The sequence below is a fragment of the Tursiops truncatus genome, chromosome 12, assembly GCF_011762595.2.
Source record: "Tursiops truncatus isolate mTurTru1 chromosome 12, mTurTru1.mat.Y, whole genome shotgun sequence".
NCBI classification, from domain to species: Eukaryota; Metazoa; Chordata; class Mammalia; order Artiodactyla; family Delphinidae; genus Tursiops; species Tursiops truncatus.
Window position 1 is genome coordinate 31,959,824 of NC_047045.1, and position 14,940 is coordinate 31,974,763.

A 14,940-nucleotide genomic window follows, 5' to 3' on the forward strand; every position below is an offset into this window, starting at 1 on the left:
GTATACAGTGGGCCTGGAGTGTGAGAGCCTAATTGAGGAACCTAATAAAGGTTGCAGGTGTGGACTCCAGGTTGGCTTGTTTGTATTTGAAAAGCCTCTACTCTACAACCCCAGAAGGGGGACTCCCGCCTCCCTAGGAGGGGACTAGTGACAAGGGAGACTCAAGCCTGTTATTGTGCTGTGTAGAACAAGGTGTTTCAGCATATACACACAGGGCAGATGTTGAAGCATCAAGTCTGCAGAGGCTAGAAAGATGGTTAACACACGGCGTCAGCAGTAATCTTCTAGCAGGCCCTGGCTAAGTCAAGGAAGAGAGTCCACAAATCTACCGCTGCAGATGTCAGCATGGAGATCAGCAGAATGCCCACAGGTAGACCAGGTCACCTACATCCATTACGTGTGCCAGACCAGCCATTCCACAGTGGGACCTGCAAGCGCTTGGAGGGTACCGTGAGGAAGTGACGGTCCCTTCACTCCGCCTGCATGAGGTCATTCATTCACCCACTCATTCAGCGGCTACTGTGACCCCAGAGGTCAACTTCGACAGGAGAGTGGTGTGTGTACATAAGAGAAAAGGCAGGATTAAGATAGACTGAATGTTTTACCCAAAAGATGATACCTAATAAAGGATTGCTTCGTTTATTAGATTGGATGATATATTAAATGAGGTTAGACCATTCCGCACATGGAGGAATAGTACATGGAGGCTTGGCGGGGGGTGTGACCATTTCAATTGGAAAACGACGTGCTCTGTGTTTTTGCCAGATAGAGAGGTGGTCATGAGTGAATCTGCAGTCCCATTACAGTGACTGCATCTCTTTCTCCCAGCCCCTTGGAATACGAAAGTGGTTTGGGAATTGTGTTGGTAGAGAGTTGAACAAGAGGAAACTGAAATGCAGAACTAGAAAAAGAAGTCTTTCCTCTTTCCTAAACTCATAAAGGCTCATTTTAGACTTAGGCAGACGATGTTCGTCCCTAGCTCCCACTGTGCTGTGGGGCTCGTGGTACGAGCTAAATCTCATAAGGTTCTGTGAGCTTGACCAATACTTGGCCTTCGTTTTTCAATACTTGGCCTTCGTTTAACTACAGGACCCCCAAGGCCCTAAACACTGAAAAGAGACTCGAGACACTCGTTACATTATTGACTAAACAGCAGCCTCAGTTCAGTCTTCCCAAGTTATTAGCCACTTTATTATTTAGGTTGTCAAAAGTCGAACCAGTTTCGCACAGTCAGATACTGAAATTAAAACACTTCGCCTCCTTTCTTAATTACCTTCAGTGAATATTGAGTGCCTTTAATGGGCTAGGCGTCGTGTTAGATACTGAAGATGCAAAGGTAAAGAAGACATGGACCTGCCCTCGAGGAGTTTATAGTATAATGAAGAATATAGAAAAGACAATTATCAAAATGGTGACAGAGGTAACTCCTCGGTTTTACAGGTGCATTTTTGGAAACTTGGGAATGACTTTCTGGAGGAGAGGCTAATTTAATCTGAGTCATAAAGGGCTAGTAGGACTTAGCTAGGTAAAGAGTGAAAAGAAAAATGTGGAAAGACCTAAGGAGAAAGCATTTAGTTCATCTGGACTGGTGAAAGGAGTACTTCTAAAACTTGTACCATGACACTGGCACTAGTAAACCGGCTTCCATAGGCTGTAGTGTTGCCAAAGATATCCCCCAAATCTTGTGTGTGGCTCACTCAAGCATCTGTAATTTGGGGACAAATGGACCTAGGCTGATACTTTAGCCCTGAGACATTAAAGAATTTATTCAATATCTCTGAAGCTGTTTCTTCAACTGTAAAATGAGGATAATAACTTCTTTGAAGAATTATTATGAAGATTAATTGAGATAAGTATGTGCGTATCATGCATATTTCCCTTTTTTCTTTACTTCAAACAATTGATGGAGTTTCTCAGCTTTTATGACGTTTTTCCTAATTAAGAGATATTGCTAGGTTTTATCCCGCTTTTAAAGCTTAGAGCAATTAATGGGAAGGGCTTTTTTTTTTTTTTTTTCTCTGTGATTGCTAAAGTAAACTTTAAGAGTAGGGACCAAGGGAATGATAAACTTCCTTCACAAATGATTCTTATCTAAGACAAGAATGTGTTACCTCAGAGGGTTAAGTCATCAAAGGAGAGGAGAGCTACTCTGGAAGAAGATCAGAAATGACATAATGAGCAGAACTCATATTTGACACATTCTTGGCATTTCATGACCAAGGAAGACAGTGACAATTAATTATGACACTCTCTCCAAGCTGGCATGAGGCTTCAGAGTCCTTCTTAACACTGTGTTCTTCAGGGAGAAGCTAAAGAAGGAAAGACTTCCTTGGGGAAAGAAAGATTTCCACCCAGAGGTGTCTTCTTGAGAGGGTCCCTTCCCCCTCACGGAGTTGGAGTTAGCTTCCATGCAGCACCAGCCAAGGGGCCTTCTTCTGGGTTGGGTTGCTGTGTTGTAGCCTTGATCAGATCAATGGTTGGAGCAGCTTAAGAAGGGCTTGTATTACGTCATGGGAATTTTTTGTCATAGTTGTTGTTTTTGACTTTTATATACCAAAGCCTATTTTTTCCGCTGCCTACTAAATCAAAACCTGACTTACAAATAAAGGCTTGAACAAATGTAAGAAAATTATAAAGAGTTACAGGGTTGGTCTCACGTTTCAAATCATAATTTGCCAGAAGAAAATTTCCTAAGGCAAGATTCCTTTTTTCTTTCCTATGGATCTATTCATTAAGGTAACAATCTTATAATTGTCTTTTTTATTCTTCCATGAGTGATTAGAACAGATGGCAAAGTTGTCATAGCCTGACACCAATTTATAACCTGTAGTTTCAAATGGATGTGAGTCAAAATAATTCAATGATGATTCCTCTACTATTCCTCGCAGGGCAACTACCAAGAAATTTTATAAAATCAGAAAGCGATAGAACCTCTTGCTAGTTTAATTTAGAGTCTTCATTTTTTGTCTTTGAGGTTACCCGAAGGAAGCTTGTAGTTATCATTCCCAAGTTTATACATTGAGAAGTGTTCCCACAAACAAAATCAGGAACTTGGGCTACTCAGAGGAAGTGCTGATCTTTTTTCCTATTTTTTTGTGGAATTCATCGTAATTTAATATTTTTATATAACAAGTGTAACCGTGCTCTCAGTGTCATCGTTTGCCTGATCCCCCATTTGCCAGGTCTGGGAAGTGGCAGGATGCTTTGTAACAGGTGCCCAGTACAGCACACGTGCTTTGCACAATGAATAATTCAGCCCTGATAACGTATCTGTTTAGTGTCACGATTAAACTAGGCAACTTGCCACATAACAGATAGTATCCAGCCTAATAATTCGGATTAAATAAGATGTGTAATTTACCTGGCAAATCTGAAAAGGTTTTATTTTTGAGAAATGCTGGAACACGTACAAAATCAACCTGATTATTACATTTTTCAGACATACCAGTTGCAAAGATGTTGATGTCCAATAGAGGAATATATCTGTGTGTATATAGTTAGGACTCATACCACCTATTGCACATTAATTATATTTTAATTAGGTTTAAAACTTTGTGTCAGAGTAGAAATATTGATATTATTTGATTTTGCTGATTTTTTTTCTGAAAATTATCCTCCCTGTTGTTATACTACATTTTTTGTTTTTTTTGGTCCATAATTGTGGGAATATTAGCATAGGTTGATTTCTTTCATTCCCTCCCTCCCTCCTTCCTTCCCTCCTTCCTTCCCTCCTTCCTCCCTCCCTTCCTTCCTTCCTCCCTCCCTCCCTTCCTTCCTTCCTCCCTTCCTTCTTCCCTCCCTCCCTCCCCCTTCCTGCTTTTTCTCTCTCCCTCTCTCCCTCTTGCTCTCTCTTTTCCTTTCTACCAAACAGAGACTTATTTAGCTTACTGTTTCTCTCGGTGGGGCTATAAAGATGAATAGGTTGACATGGATACAGACTGCTATAATGTAAGCCATAAAGTGATTGCTTTGAAAGGGTTAATGTAATGTGCTTCTGTGATTCTCAGTGTGGCAGGGTTGTTTCAAAGTAAGCTCCAAGCCAATGTTATTTAGATTATTGTCCTAGTGCCAGATTTCATGCCCTGAGAGTTAGATGACACTCTCTCCAACTTAATCATGTTCCAGAAGCAAGGCTGATGAGCTGGTGGCTTGGGTCCCAGTGTGTGCAGAGCAGCTCTGGGTGGGTGTCCACCCACAGAGGGGACAGCGGGCTGCTGGTGGTGAGAGCGGGCAGCTTGGGAAGCTCAGCGACAACCATAATGCTATGAAGCAGGTCACGCACTAAAGGGGGCAGGATGCCAGACATCGCTTAATCTCTCAGACTACGATTTTCTTCATCTCTCAGCAAGATATTCTTTTCTTTCATATCATTTATCACTATACAGTTAACTGTGTGATATTTAATAGTGTTGGTCTCTTTCACTAAGCCATAGGCTCCACGTATATAGGGGTTGTGTGTGTTTTTGTTCATCTTGTGTATCCCAGTCCCTAGCACAGAGTTTTACATACAGTAGGCAATCAGTAAATATTTACTGAGAGCACAAGTAAATGAATAATGGAAAATTATTCACCTGAAAGTGTTTTTATGAGGATTAACAAGTAATAACTATTGATATTCTTGAATGAATGCATGCATAATATAAGATGCCTAGATGCTCCCTGACTTGGAGTGGGTACTTAATAAGTGGGAAGAATTTCAGGTTAACTCGTGCATGAATTGTTTAAGGGTAAATAAATAAAGACTTTAAAAACTTTTCATTACTTTTTGTCTGATGTCAGTCAGTGACATATCCATATCACATCATAGAAACCAAAATTTTCACATGTGTTATCATTAGGTCAGTATTTATTTTGAGAAACCAGGGAGAGTTTTTAGGGGTATTTGGTCTTTGGCAGGTGTAGAAATTTTCTGGATTAGAAATAGAAATCCTTCTTTTATGAAGACATAGATTGACATCAAATATTCCGTTAATGAATCATTTTACATTTCTAGTTGAACAACTTGCAGCAATGAAAGCCCAGATTCCTGCTGTATGGCTTAGCAAACAACTGGAAAATATATGTTTAATGCAGCTTTGGGGCATCAGCTTCTATTTACCAAATCCCATGCACTTAGACTGAAAAATCAATTCATAGACAGAACCGTCACATAGAACATTGAAGCATTCTCTCACTGGTCTAGCAATCTTTTGGTAATGATGATTGCACAGAAGATTCCACAGAGGGCTGTCAGCTGACTTCTTTCAGCTGTCAGGACTCTCAGCAGCTGGGGAATAAGCCCTTCCATCCAACAGCAGAGTCTGGGTCACTATTGGAGGGTAGGACGGCAAGATGAAGGGTTGTTGACTGGTGTGCCTGGTGGGTGGGTGGTGACTGGTGGCTGATGGTCGGTGAGGGTGCGCTCAGCCACTAAGTCTTTGCTTAGTGCCACCTAAGAGAGACTAGAGTAGGTATGACTTGGAAAGACATAGATCCATGCACCCAGGCTCAAAGGAGCCATGTTTATCTTCACTCTCCTTCTTATGACTGTTATTATCATGTCTTTTTCAATGACTGGGCCAGGATGGGTACTGGCCTGAGTCCACACACCACTTGACCTGTCTTTACTCTTTAATCCTCTCTCACAGTTGGTTTCCTTTGCGGTGGCTTTTTTTCCCCCTCTTAAGTACAAAGGATTCCCATGCAGTATTTTCTCTGATACTTCTTTTTTGTGCTCTCCCTTTCTGGGTGAAAGCATTATTTATTCAGGGACTCCTGATTCTGTCCGAGTCCCAAGAGAAAACCAAAGGCATACTCAAATTAGGATAATTCTAGCAGAGTTTACTAGAACTCATTATATACGGGTGAGGGGAGTCTAGGGGAACCTCAAGGGATGGTACAGGAATATGGAGCTAGCATATATGTAGCTGTAACCCCTTAAGCCTGAAGGGAGAGGGGTGGGAGAGGTTGTTGGAACTCAGAAAGAAAGAGGGGAGGATTGAAGACCTTCTGTGAGGGGCATGACATGGCCGGCCTGAGATAACCTCACAGAGAGGGAACCTGGGGAATAAACACCCTGACCTCACTCTCCCTCTTTTCAGTCTCCTGCTGACAGAGCCCAAGGGGAAGCCAGAGGGTACCATGGCCCATGTTCATCTGCACAGGTTGGGATCCTGGAGCAAGTCGCGGGGTGGAAAAGGGTGGGGACTGGATCTGTAGGAGCAAACAAGGTATCTGGCAAAACTTCCATGTCGATAGTTCTAATCTCAACCTCTTTCCTGAGCTTGCAATCCAGGACACCCAAAATACCCTCCTCCTGAAACTAACCCTATTCACAATCTTCTTGTTTCTGTTAATGGCGTCTTAATTGCCACAGTTCCTTAGGTTCATAACACCAAGTCTTCTTTGAGGTCAACTCACCCCCTTCACTAAATGGTGAGTGTGAGGGCACAAGCTGTGCTTTTCCTGCCTTCGTGTCTTCCATTGCATTAAGCAATGTTTGAAAATACTATCTAAGGTATATCTGTTGAATTTTCCTGACTCAGTGACTTGGGCTTTATTGCTAAGTAGAATAACTATAACCCTGGAGGTTTTTGTTTTTCTCATGATTATTGTAAGATTGCAAAACTGGCAGTTGCAACAAAAGGTGGCAGTCCAGAACACAGTGTCAGGGAGAGCACAGAGAACTGCCGCTGCATCAGGGTGGAAGCAGAGAGGAGGGTTAGCAGGCAGAGGTGCTCGCAGAGTGGTTGGAGAATGAAGGCTTCCCCTGGCCAGAGTGGTTGGAGAATGAAGGCTTCCCCTGGCCGGTAACACAGGAGGGAGACTATTTGCTCTTTTTAAATGATTATTTGTGCTTTTACCTTAGCTTTTGTTAATATTTTAAGTACCTTTAAAGCCAGAGGGATCTCACATTGGTTGCCCCAGAGCAGTTTTGAGATAATTAGCTGCCTACATTTCTTGTGTCTTCTCTCTCCCTTCCCCCACGTCCACATTCCCTCAAAACATTCACACTGTGCAGCCCCAGCTGGACCCTCCCTAGGGTCAGTATGCTGTACCATAAACTGCTTTCTCCACTCCTACAGAAGTTGAGATTCAGTGACCAATTCCAATGCAGGCTTGCCCTGGCAGGGGGCACACAGGTGGGAAAGTAATTTAATAACGTCTATTGGTTTTTTTTTTTACAGTGGTGCAGTACCTACCTCTTTAAGGCTTTAGTGACCAGTAACACCTCAGTGTGAAATTACTCTCCCACAGAAAAGTTGAGCAGATAGTACAGAGAGTTTGCATATATCCCTCCTTCCCGCCCAGAGTTTCCCTATTAACATCTTGCATTAGTGTGATACACTTCGCACAATTAATGAACCAACATTAATACATCACTACAATAGAGATACATTGAGCCAATATTGATATAGTATTACATTATGTTGATACACTGTATACAATATTATACACTGTTACATTACAATATAGACACATTGTGCAAGTATCCATACATTGAACATAATTGATATAGCGATATACTGTCCACATTTAATCAGATTTCATTAGTTTTTACCTAATGTCCTTTTTCCTGTTCCAGGGTCCCATCTAGGATCCTGGACCCAGGACCACATTTCATATACTTGTTAAGTCTCCCTAAGCTTCTCTTGGTTGTGATAATTTCTCACATTTTTCTTGTTTTTGATGACCTTGACAATGTTGAGGAGTACTGGTCAATATACATTGTAGGATGCCTCTCTATTGGAATCTGATATTTTTCTTGTGATTAAACTGGAGTTATGAGTTTTGCGGAGGAAGTTCACAGAGTTAAAGTGCCCCTTTCATCACCTTATATCAAGGATACATGCTATCAATGTGATTTATAACTGTTGGTGTTGACCTTGATCACCTAGTTTATCAGGTGAGTCCCTTTTCCCCCCTTTTCTTCACTGTATTCTTTTTTTTTACTGTTTTCTTTTTGACATTAAAATTTTTAAATTTTATATCGGAGAATAGTTGAATAACAATGTTATATTAGTTTCAGGTGTAAAGCAAAGTGATTCAGTTATCCATGTACATATATCTATTCTTTTTGAAATTCTTTTCCCATTACAGAATATTGAGCAAAATTTATATACATACTGATAGTAAGATAACTTCTTTCTAAATTTTTTGAGAGTAAAACTCTAGATCAAATGAAAGATGACATTTAAAAACTTCATTTTATTGGCGGTTTTTCTTTGTCACTGTCCTCAGTACAGGCCTAATCTGCTTGTGGGGTAGCTCAGCACTGGGCCTACGTTAATGGCCTCCGAGGAGGAATGTGTAGCATTTAACTACTATATTTGAGTTCTTAGAGGGTTGAGACTGTGTCTTATTCATTTTTGAGTGCCTCACAATGCCTATTAACAATATTTATTGACTGAATGTATATATGCTACACCATTGATTCTAATAATTTGCTTCTGAGTTTAAAAGTAAAACTGTCCATCTTTCAAAACTTAAATAAAAGGGCCTCCCAGTGAATGTTTTTGAATCAGTCACTCTTTTATTGTTTTGCAGTGCTAATATCCAGGGAACGAGGCCATGGTCTTAATGATACAACTGTGATTCATCCTTCACCACAGATTAATTTCTTTTAGGAGATGATAGTTGGGTGTTTGTTGTCAGGGAGAATGGCGTAATTGGGAGGTCAGAGGAGAATATATTCAATGAGATAAATAAACTTCAAGTTGTACAGGCTCTTAAAACATGCTTTCTGAAAAAGACCATGCTGGCGTTTTTCCTCTATTTATTTTCAGCTTCTATATTCTAATTTACTGAAAATGTTGCTAGCCAAAACCTGGTTCTACCCACTGGAAAAACATTGCCTTTATAATGAAAAACAATTTTTTGTCAACTGTGCCTTTTAGATTTTATGCATGCTGTTTATCTTGATGCCCAGCATTAAAATTGGCTTTTAACTTTTATTTGAATTTGTACTCTTGTACATATACCATTTTTCTTTTTTATAAAAATCACAATTTTGTTTTCTGAGAAAGCCACTAGTGGACAAGAAATTGCTTCGTAAGTATTTTGATATGAATCTAGGTTTTGTAAATAACTTGTCTGAGTAAAAATGTACAGTACTAGTCAGGCTTCCTCCTATGTTTATTTTATTTTATTTATTTATTTTAATACTTTTTTGGCCACACCGCATGGAATATGGGATCTTAGTTCCCCGACCAGGGATTGAACGCACACCCCTTGCATTGGAAGCACAGAGTCTTAACCACTGGACCACCAGGGAAGTCCCTCTCCTATGTTTATTTTTTAATTTTTTTGGCGGTACGTGGGGCTCTCACTGTTGTGGCCTCTCTCGTTGTGGAGCACAGGCTCCGGACGTACAGGCTCAGCGGCCATGGCTCACGGGCCCAGCCGCTCCACGGCATGTGGGATCCTCTTGGACCGGGGCACGAACCTGCGTCCCCTGCATCGGCAGGCGGACCCTCAACCACTGCGCGACCAGCGAAGCCCTCTCCTATGTTTAAATAATCATTTGTATCCTGTATTATCTGTGTGCCTGCAGCCTAATGTTGAGCAGTGGTTCACTAAAAAAAACCCAAAACAGACTATAACAAAGTTTTCATTGACTCTCAGTAAAATTTAGCAACTATAGAAAATATTGAATTTTTTTCCCATAAGGCTAAATTTAGTCAGTGTAAAGAAGTATCCATTATTCTGTGATTTTGATTAAATGTCGTTTGTTTCACAAAATATAGTGATAGGAGAATGGCAACTATTTTAAAAATATGTTCTTATTTAACAAAACAAAAAGTTGGAAACCCTACAGAAGATTCTTTTCTGTTTGTGTTCTAGGCCATGAGAACCCATGGAAATTACTGTAATAAGAGTGGCAGAGACTATTCCTGATCCTAAAATTAGCAGTTGCAAAATAAAAACTGATGATTCTCTGAAAGAGATGTTTGACCAACCGTATTAGTCTTGGGCAAGCTGAAATAGCTGGTGGCCGCTCCATTCTTCCTGTATGCTGGAAATCCTCCCCAAAGACTGAGGATTAAACCCTCGTGGACATAAGCCCTGGGCCCGGCTGATGGGAAGCCCAGTCCCAGCTGGGAGCATGCTCAGGATTCACTGATGCTGAGGAAGCAGAAAAGTGGACCATATGTGCAACACAGGATCCTCTACTGGGGAAAGGTGAGAACTTCCTTGAAGAGGAAAGTAAGTTAGTTATTGGCGGTCAAGTGATATTGGAAAAGACAAGCCACAACTTTGTGAGCTGGGTCTTCTTTCACTCTGGCCCAGGACCTGGGCTGGATGAATTCCCTACATATGACACTTCTGGCAGCCCACCGGCCTCAACAGTAAACAGAGTAGTGGCAGGCCATGACCGGCATTATCCACGGAGGGCAATCTCCTGCATCCAATTCATTTTTTGCTGCAGTTTAAGTCCTCCTGGGAGCTGATGGGTGATCGGTGAGTAGAAGTGTAGAAACATTTCTTGTAGAAACAAGAAATTGTTCAAACTTTTAATGTTTGATTTCTGATAAGGACTTTGTTAGCACTGTTCCCCTGTTAATTTTCTTGCTCTGTCTCGATTTGTGGCTAACTCCTCGCACAAAGCCGGCTCCCACAGAGGGGACAGGCTTCTTTCCAGCACACAGCAATACTGCCACCCTCAGGCATTCACACAAACACACCATCCCATAATGACAATGTAGTGAGGAGGGGTCGGAGGGCAGTTCAGCCCCCTGTGAAAAAGCCCAGCAGTTCATGCCTGGTTGGTGCTATGCTGAGGTGGGGATGGCAGGGGACACAAAGGACATTTAGTGCTTCTTGTGGTTCCTCCATTCTCTTCTCAGATGTTCCCTCTGTGGACCTACTGATGAAGTATCAGCTGTTCCAGTGGCCTGTGGTTGTCTAGAAGACCTTTTTTTTTTTGCGGTACATGGGCCTCTCACTGTTGTGGCCTCTCCCGTTGCGGAGCACAGGCTCTGGACGCGCAGGCCCAGCGGCCATGGCTCACGGGCCCAGCCACTGCTCCGCGGCATGTGGGATCTTCCCTGACCGGGGCACGAAGCCGTGTCCCCTGCATCGGCAGGCGGACTCTCAACCACTGTGCCACCAGGGAAGCCCTAGAAGACCTTTTATATCACAAATCCCACTTCCCTTTGGCTCCACTTCTGGTGTTCTCTAAGCCAAATACCCATTTATGATACAGACTAATGCATTGATATAACCATAGGTTCCTCTCCGTCTTAAGAAGCTTTCTCAGTTGGCCAGCCATTTGCCTGTGCTTATTCTTGGTAAAATGCGATCCATCTGATTAGGTCGAGAGAGCCAAATCCTGGCCATGAAGGCCTGGCACGACTCCCTGTTGCATATTGTAGGAAACATGCCCTCCCATCCACCTTCCCCCACAGCAGTCAACAGAGGAGTGGTCACTGACACTCCATTGCCACAAGGAGCTTCCATGACAGCACCCTCAGCTGCTCCTTTCTGCAGCAGGGCCAGTGACTTATCTGATTGGTGAGTCCAGGGGAAGAAATGGAAATTGCTCCCTTCAGACCTCCTGAGTGCCCTCAAAACTACTGGCCTGCATAGAGGTTATATTTGGGCTTGTCCTGGGGATGTGGAAAGATTACTGGGCCAGTTTGGCATAGAAAGGGTGGCCTGCGGTTTCCAGTTCAACCTATGATGGGATAGGTAAGAATGTTTCTGAAGGTAATATCAGGATAGTCATGAAGACCACTGATTTAAAGCCATGGTCTGCAATCAGCTTTACTAGAAGTAAAACTGACATTTTAATTTCCATCTGTCTGTCTCTTGGTTCTTTTTTCTCAGTTGGTTCCAAATTTGACAAAAGGCTGTTATTTAATTGGGCCCTTAAGTCCTAGCATATACTCCCAAGAAACTTAGTGACAGATGCAGAAACCACTGTTATTCACATGGTTCCATTTCCACATCATCCACACCCTGGAATTCTTATTTAAAACCTTCTGAACATATATCTTTGCCTCTAACCATCCTGCGGGGGTCCTGGGTCTGCTTTCTACAACTGAGCTACTATATGACCTAGATCAGTGTAAGTTAATATGGACACCTTTAACCTGAAGGCCTAGAGCTGTTTAGAGGTGGCCTGGTTCAGGGGCTCATCTGGTCCTGGCAAATATACTCACAAAATGGCCTGGATCTGTGACCACAGCTGACCCAGCAGCTCCCTCCCTCTGTGAAATCTTCAAAATTTATAGCCTGAAAGGTTTCTTTTGAAAACTCCACTGATAATCTTATGAGGATTCCTTTGTGTAGGAGCTTTTCTCTTGGTGATTTCAAAATTCTCTCTTGTTCTTTGACTTTTGACAATTTGGTTATGATGTGTCTTGGTATAAACTACCATCCTTATTCTTAGTAGCCCCCAGGAGTCTAGAGTATGTTGGGTCTCGAATGTGCTCTGAGACAGAAGAGAAAGAAGCCAGTCTTTTCTGCAACCCTTGGAAAAGTTGGAATGTTACCTGAATTCCCTCCCCATGGAGAAGCTGGGAGCTGTTTTTGTTTCTCTGGGTTTTTTTCCCTGCCCATTTGCACTGCACTGAGCTGAGGAGAGGAGCTATGGTGAATTCTCAAATGCTAGTTGAAATGTTACAGTCTTTGCTGATGACTTTTCTGTTCTTACCCTCAGGTAGAAGTAGAATTTATCTTCTGTGGCCCAAATCACATTGAATTTATCTCCAGTGTATAGCACTGGCTGATGAATCGATTGACTGATTTTTATGTCCCCTTTTGACTTTGAGAGCAGTGACTTATTTATCTTTGGATTCCAGTGCTTAGAACGGTCCTTGCCATGGAGTCAAGACTCAGGGCATGTTTGTTGGAAGTACTCAGGACTACTCAGGACACAGTTTCTCCATTCTGCTGCTCCTTTAGGGTAGAGAAAAGTCTGAAACAACTGAAACCTAGGGCACTTTGCCTTTCTCTTGGAGAGTTCTGGGAGAGGAGAAATTGTGAAGCCATTTACTTTCAGCTGGCAACTTTTCTCTGATTAACTAAAATCTCTCATGCTGGAGTGGAACATATATTCCAACCTCAATATATTCCTCCTGGAGCTTCTTCCTCTTTTTTTGCTTATTCTTTTCTGAGCCCTATAAAATAGCATTGTTAAGGGGAGAAAAAAAAAAAAGTGAGCATGATCCTGTAACTCTCTTGTCAGAGAAATGGCTGTGTGTAACCCTGGGGCCAATCGTCTGAGGCCTGTGCAGGGCAAGGGGATTATCCAGAAGCTCCACTAAGAAGTGAAGAACACTTTTTCCCAGAGTAAATACTCCAAATGAGTGCAGAGGTGAAATGTCTCAGCAGGATGCTAACTCTTCGGCATAGCTGCAGTGTCATCTTCTTTGCTTTCAGAGAACAATGCCTGTATAGTTCAAGCCAGTGGGACTTCACATTGTAGAGCTGAAGATCAGCTTGCTCTAGCCCCGGGTCAAGGTGAAATCAGAGTCCTGTGTCTGTCAGCCTGCCTTCAATGTTCCCCAAAGTCTCGCATAGTCTGTTTAGGGAGGGTTAATCTTTAAACAACAACAACAATAGAACAAAACCCCAAATAGAGCAAAACAAAGCAAAAAACCTCCTTGAATTCTGAGTGTACTGCAAAAAGAGAAGGTTCTATTTTTTCTATTCTATGTATTCTTAAAGAAAAATTTTATGCAAAAGAGGAAACATCACTATAGATAATAACTAAAGCAGAATTCACAAACTCAGATGCCTTCAGATGACAGATATGTGACTTACAAAGGTGAAGCCCCAAGGAATAATACAAGCAAGGGGTGAGCTCTGAGGGAACCGGTGAGTGTGTGTCCTACTTAAAGGCGTTCGGTTCAAACTTTTGAAAACCACCTTGTGGGCTATAACCCACAGTCTGGGAGTTTGGGATTTGCAAACTAAGATGATGCCCTTAAATCAGGCATATGATCATAAATATTACCTGAGGTCTGGTTAAATGCAAGAGTCCCAAGGCTATCCCCAGGACTTCTAAACCAGAATCTTGAAGAAAACGTCCTGGGAATCTATCTGTCTATCTATCTATCTATCCATCTACCTTCCTACCTACTATTTATTTATCTACTACCCAGATGATACTTGGTTGGGAAATCTTGGGACACTCTGAATTTCAATGTATAGTCTGGTGCTCTATAACCAAATGCAGAGCTATTAGACTGGGGGAGAGGAGTGCTGAATGATGGGCTCACTTGGGATGAGTGTTAAGAGAGGACAGTGAGGTCAGGGAGGACATCCTGAGTGGAGAGATGTTCATGCCATGAATGGCTGGAAGGCAGTCAAGGAGAGTGGTTAGGGCTATGGTGAGATCCTGCATGTGAGCCGGTGGGTTTACTAAGATTTCCACAGTCACAGCAACTGATTTGAGATGTTTGGAAACCTGATAAGTGGAAGTGTCTTTAAAATGTATTTTGTCCCTATAGGAAACATGTGCTTGGGAGCTTTGCTGATAGACCAATTGCTTTTTGAATTCCTCAGTTGTCATAAGGTCTATCTGCCATTTTTTTGGATCAAAAGATTCCAGAAGTTGTCTAATTTTTATTTTTCATTTATAAAGGTCACTGGCAATAGATCACTTGATCTGCCAACTTTTGAAGGCAAAATAAAATTCCGTCTTGAAAAATCGATGACCTTCTCTTGCCTTACTGAAATGTCATGTAGGTGTTAAGACCACGATTAAAAATGCCCCTACTACAACTTGGCATATCAAAGGTAGAACAATTGTTAAGCTATAGTCACATGTCACTTTGCTGCAGAAAAATCAAGTAAGCCCATGATAAATGGAAGAATCAAACAAATGTAGCATGGTAAATAAAAATATTAAAAATCCTTGTTTTATAGGTTTCATACAGTACATAAATACAGATATTGGCTGATCAAGCTTGAAAAGTTCAACATTTTGTTTTGACAAGGACTTAAACATTA

At 41.8% G+C, this 14,940-nt stretch overlaps 1 long non-coding RNA gene across 1 annotated transcript in view; it reads left to right on the top strand.

Moving 5' to 3' along the window:
* LOC117314438 (uncharacterized) overlaps positions 1–14,940 on the top strand; it is a 420,056-nt gene that overhangs the window by 156,611 nt on the left and 248,505 nt on the right. Inside the window, exon 3 of the long non-coding RNA XR_004529176.2 lies at positions 9,823–10,161. This is a non-coding gene — a long non-coding RNA (uncharacterized lncRNA). The remainder of the gene's footprint in view (positions 1–9,822; positions 10,162–14,940) is intronic.